The 6000-nt window shown below is 31.7% G+C and overlaps 1 long non-coding RNA gene across 1 annotated transcript; it reads right to left on the bottom strand.

Moving 5' to 3' along the window:
• On the bottom strand, nucleotides 1–2606 carry LOC114927687 (uncharacterized). The gene is made up of 5 exons (XR_011881620.1): nucleotides 2278–2606; nucleotides 2045–2193; nucleotides 1691–1966; nucleotides 827–1603; nucleotides 1–547 (listed from the first exon to the last, which is right to left on the bottom strand). It is a non-coding gene; the product is annotated as an uncharacterized lncRNA (long non-coding RNA).
• Nucleotides 2607–6000: the final 3394 nt, after the last annotated feature.

The raw sequence follows: 6000 nt of genomic DNA, 5'->3' as shown, positions 1-6000 counted from the left end.
GGAATTAAGCTACTTTGAATAATACAATTTAGGAATTGATCAGCAGTTCATCATATTGAGATTGTTTTCAACAAATCTATGATCTCATTCATACTAATACTTAAGGTCAGTTACCACAGAATTAAAGAACAGATCACCCAAGAAGAACTACATGGTAATCATTAAAATTAAAACTTCTATGGATTTCAACTAATGACCTAAATGATAAATAGCTATAACGAGTAATGTTTCTTTCAAGACTCGTAATATATACAAAATAATATAGTATTTGACAGGTCCTTGTGCAAAATTCAACTTGCCGCATATTCAGACAAGACATTGTTGTTTTCATGGAATCAATAAATTCTGAGGAATTAAGCTGACTAGAAAGGCCTACCAAAACGGCAATACATTTTCTGCATGTGTCACCTTCCTCAAGAAACATTATGCCAATAGCAGCACTGGATTCATCGTCTACAATGCCTTGATTGATTGAGTGTTCAAAGCATTAACAATTTCTAGATTTAGATTATTGCTCACTCTTCCTGTGGAACCCGTAACTTCCATCCTGTTGCAAGAGGAATTATTATTTATTAAACAAACACACAAGCCCCATATCCAGCACACAACTAAGACAGAAAAAACAGAATACTAGATTGTATAAAAGAACTAAATTTCAATCACCAAAAGAGTATACATTCATATATAGGCAATAAACACCTCGGCAAGTCACCACACATATCATTCTCTATCCCTCAACATCCACTAGATTCCTCCCCAAAAAATACAAACATATTAAGATACATACATGTGAATCTAAATATACATATGAGCTGAGTAACTTTACCTTTTTTCCCTAATCAGAAGCATATTCAAAACTGAGCATAAATGAACTTTTAAGTATTTAAACAAAAGCTGCATCAATCAGCCCCTTCTCTCGGGTATAATCCAAATCACTCGAACTCCCACTTCCACTTCAAAATCCCAGAAAAAAGAGAAAATCCCGCTTGCACTAGAACTCCCACATTAAGAGGGAATGATCAAAATGCAAAGAAATGTCCCTCAGAGCTAATAAATACATAGGATAAAACAAAAGTAAAAGGAAAAATCTTCACTTCAAATCCCAACAGAGCTCAATTCATATATCAAAGATACTAATATTAGCTAATATGTATTGATTCTGAATCTATCTAATTATGATCAAATCATTCATAATGTCAAAATGGCATAATAATAAGCACCACTAGCGGAAAAATAATAAAACATAGAAGTAATAATGATGGTCAAGAAAACCCACCCTTAAAAATAATAATATTTATATCTCTAGACAAATGGAAACATTAAATAATCCGGCAAACAAATACCAACACAAACGTAAACAAAATATAATGTCGTATGTCACTAAACGGTTCATATGCCCACAAGAAAATAATAAAAATAAAAATAATAAAAAATATCCTATGTTGTAAATCTAATCCTGTGGGAATTCATAATCATCATGATAGTGATTATCATACAACTTATCAAGATTTTCAATGGCATTTCTTTTGACCCTATAGCTGATCATATTATGATTCTTTGACACGAGTGAGAATTCAATCTTCATGCGAACTCCATCATCCACCTAATAAAATTTGAATAATTACACATTAGGCTTAACTACCTAAATATAAAAGAAAGAACGAAGGAAAAGATTAGTGCATAATATTACCTTTATGTTAAAATGATCATCTTCAAAACAAGCTATCATCCAACTTGCAACCCACACACCCGCGTCATTCCTATATATCGAGGAAGCTATATTAGAGTATTATATAATTGCATAAATTTCATATAAATAACAACTAATTATACGATCTTACGACCCAGCTTCGAGGTTGGGAAGGCCTTCTGGCTCTTCAAATTCAAACTGTGAAGAAATCAGATTTGGAGTGGTCTTAAAGTCATAGAATGAACGATCTTCCAATACCTCGTCCAAATAAATGGCCTGTTTATGTCTAGTTAGAGTTTGCTTTTTTAGTCATATATGTAGATAATTAACAAAAAAAGAGGAAAATATAGTTACTAATTTCAAGGTTGTCCTCTTTCGCTTGAACTGTGTTTCTCAATGGAAAATGGGTCTAGCAAAATGATTTGTCTTTTAACACGTTCAATCACTACGAGGTACCAGTGTTCATGACCTTCGTCAATAGTTTCAGATACATGGATAAAGACCTAATCAAGAGAAAGTCATTTTAGTTATTAAAATTATTTTATGCCAATATTTGCTAATATAAATTTAAAATTATATAAACTTACTCTTTTTAAGCAGTCAACTTCGCCCAAATAAACATACGTGATACAAGACGGTAGATGGTAGGGATCCAATTTTGTCTTCTCTGACAGCTACATTATTTCAGCCACTAGTTTATATGCGCAATACAAATAACAACTACCAATATTATTTTAGTATACACTCCTATATACTGACTGCAAAAGTTGTGGGTAAAAACCAATAACCACTTTCTCTGGTCAACTCTATCCTCATCATATCTGCTACTAAGTCTAGCACAAGAGAAACGATTGACTTTCCTGGCATCAAGCTCCTGAATACATCTCTACGAGCTGTAAGCTCTGAAAATACTATATCCTCCTCGTAGCTGCCAAAGATAATTTAACATAAATAAAAATAGCTAAACAAATCAACAACACCATTAACAAATAAAATTCTAATTGAGTTTACTTACTTATCCATCAAATGATTACCATACAAGTATACTGCAATTGCAAGTTCAATTTCGTCCAAACCCATTGAAGCTGTTGGTCTAAAACAGACTTGCACCCACTAAATATATAAAAAAATTATTATTAGTGAAATAATAATAATAATAATAATAATAATAATAATAATAATAATAACAATAATAAACTACTTATTACTTAGTACTCACACTAGGTAGCTCTAATCCAGGAATATTGATTGGAGCAAGTGAATCTGTTCTCCTTTTTTTAGCAATGGAGAGATCTGTCTTGGCCTTCTCAATACACCATAGCAACAATAGATTATTCGACGCACTACTTTGTTAGTTAAGAGTCTTAGAATTAGAACCAAAGACCTTAAACACCTTAGAGGGAGAGCTGACATTATTTTCCAATAGTTAAACAAGAGATTGGACTATTTGGGTCAAATGCTCAACAGAATTAGCTATTGAATCTAAAGTCATTTTGTCCTTCAATGATGGATTGGGTTCACTGTAACATTAGAACATTGCATGTAGGATCAAAATCTCATTTTATTCACTATGAAAAAACCAAAGTCCATTTAGCTTTTACATAAAAGAATACAAAAATATAATTAACATGAAGAATATGTACAACTAATTGAGAACAAAATTTCGAGATTAGATCAATAGCACAAAAATTCAGATCAAAGTAAAAAATTAACTCCGAAATTTGAAAAAAAAACAATAGTAAGTAACTCAACAAAAACAACAATCAACAATTCTTCCTGTTAACAACAGTCAATAATCAAAGAAATTAACTCAGAAAAACAAGAATACTCAAAGAAATTGAATGAAGGAGGAGGGGAAAGCGCGGCAGAACGGGGGATCTGCGACAGACGAACGAGATGAAGGAGACGAGTTGCGACACCGCATAAGTTGCGACACAAGATGCATTACAATGGAGGAGGCGAGCTTGAGCAATGGTGCCAGCAAAACAGGGGCAGTGCAGCGAAATAGGAATGAGAGAGATACAAGTTGCAAAGCGAGTCACCTGGCGACAGAGGAGAGGAGCTTGAGTAGTGGGGATTGCGGCTGGCGGAGATGCGACGACAGCGCCAATAATGGTGAGGGTGCCTAGCTGTTATTCTGCTCTAATGGGGTTTTTACCTTTTAGGGTTGGGTTTGGTCCCCTTTTGGAGAAAGAAGGAGGAGGGGGCGTAGTAGCAGCATTTGAACCGTGTTTTTCTTTTTTTATTTTTTTTAAAAGAATCAACATAATCTCTATTTTATTCTTTTAATCAAAGATGTGAATAAATATATTCATTATTAAGAAATTATACAAGACCATTCAGAATAAATTTATAATACAAGAAACCAAAAAAAATAGTACGTACTTGTTCAAAATTCCAGTTGGTTCTTGACAGATCTTTATGTTAGGAATAGAACTTGCCTCAACAGAAGTAACTCGATTATTTCTTCACGTTTTTACCATTGTTAGCTTGTAGTGTTATGTGTTTGAGAATAAAAATACATAACAATAATAAAAGAGAGTTGTTATTATATATCAATTTATGCTAAATCTATATTAAATACAAATTCATTCTAATTATTGACGATCTAATTAGTTTATAATCAACATAAATCACATCAATTATATTATTTATAAGTAAACCATATATTCCGTCAAAATCAATATTATATCTAAATCAATATTACATATTTAAATGTTAGTATTACGTAGAGTTATAAATTAAATAATATCTATTTTAAATCATGTTTTAATAAAAAAAAAGGTTAAATTACACAGTTGGTCCCTACACTTTCAGTGAAATTGCAAATTAGTCCCTACACTTAAAAGTTTATAATTGGGTCCTTAAAGAGAATTAAAATTTGCAATTTAGTCCCCGCCGTTCAAAAAGTGTTTGATTTAACAGAATATTCTCAGAATATTCTCTATTTTGAACATGTGACCTGCACATGTTTGACAACAGGGACCAATTTGTAATTTTAGTGAAAGTATGGGGACCAACTGTGTAATTTAATCATTTGAAGTGATAAAAAAACTTCCTAGGCTATCTGAACCTACCCCGTCCCTCCCCAACTCTCTCACTCTCACTTTCTCATTTTCTAAAACGACACCCAAACCCCACCGCTCTCTATCTCTCACCTCGGTTCACCGTCGCTACGCCGGATCCACCGCATTTGTGCTCACGAGTCGGGTCTCGCCTCCTTTCTCCATCTCGCCTCTCTCATCCGACAACTTTTTCTTCTCTTCCAATCCCAATACTAAACACCGACGATAAATGAAAGAGAACAATTCCAATCCCAAGCATGCTCAAAGCGAACAATTTAATGTCTAAGAAAAAAATAGCAACAAATCAACACAAAAATAGCAACTCAATTTATTAGTGAATTCGGCGTGGTGACGGAGGCAAAAGGCACGACGATGGTGAGTCGAGGTGAGAGACAGAGAGCGTTGGGGTTGGGGTGCCATTTTGAAAAATGAGAAAGTAAGAGTGAGAGAGTTGGGGAGGGGTAAGGTGGATTTAGATAGTCTAGGGAGTTTTTGGTCATTTTCAAATGGTTAAATTACACTGTTGGTCCCCATACTTTCACTAAAGTTGCAAATTGGTCCCTATTGCAAACATATGCAGGTCACATGTTCAAAATAGAGAATATTCTGAGAATATTCTGTTAAATCAAACACTTTTTGAACGGCAGAGACTAAATTACAAATTTTAATTATCTTTAGGGACCCAATTACAAACTTTTAAAGTGTAAGGACCAATTTACAATTTCACCAAAAGTATAGGGACCAACTGTATAATTTAACCTAAAAAAAAAATAAATTTTTAGTAACTTAAAAATATTACATATTTATTGTCAGGTTGAATAATAAATTTAAATAATAATATCTATTATGAATAACTTCGACATAAAAATAATAAATTTACAATAATATATAATTTTAAAAATATTATATATTTATTATTAAATATTATGTATTTATTATCACATAAAATAATAAAATTAAAATTAGCAGATTTTGGTAATGTTATGATCTTTTAAAAAAATTAAATATTTATTAATAAATATTATGTATTAATACGCAAAGCTTTCCACATTATACTATCACGTACATTATAGTATCAATAATTTAAAATAATAAATTTGAATAATAATATATATTTTAAATAATTTGTAAATAAAAATAATATCCACTTTAAATAGTAAATCTTTTTAAATTACAATCATAGGTACACATTCTTTATAATTATATATATATAAAACAATAAAATCTTTTTAAAAGATATTTTTC

The sequence above is a fragment of the Arachis hypogaea genome, chromosome 5 (genome assembly GCF_003086295.3).
Source record: "Arachis hypogaea cultivar Tifrunner chromosome 5, arahy.Tifrunner.gnm2.J5K5, whole genome shotgun sequence".
Taxonomy (NCBI): Eukaryota; Viridiplantae; Streptophyta; class Magnoliopsida; order Fabales; family Fabaceae; genus Arachis; species Arachis hypogaea.
This window is presented reverse-complemented; position numbering and strand designations above follow the sequence as displayed.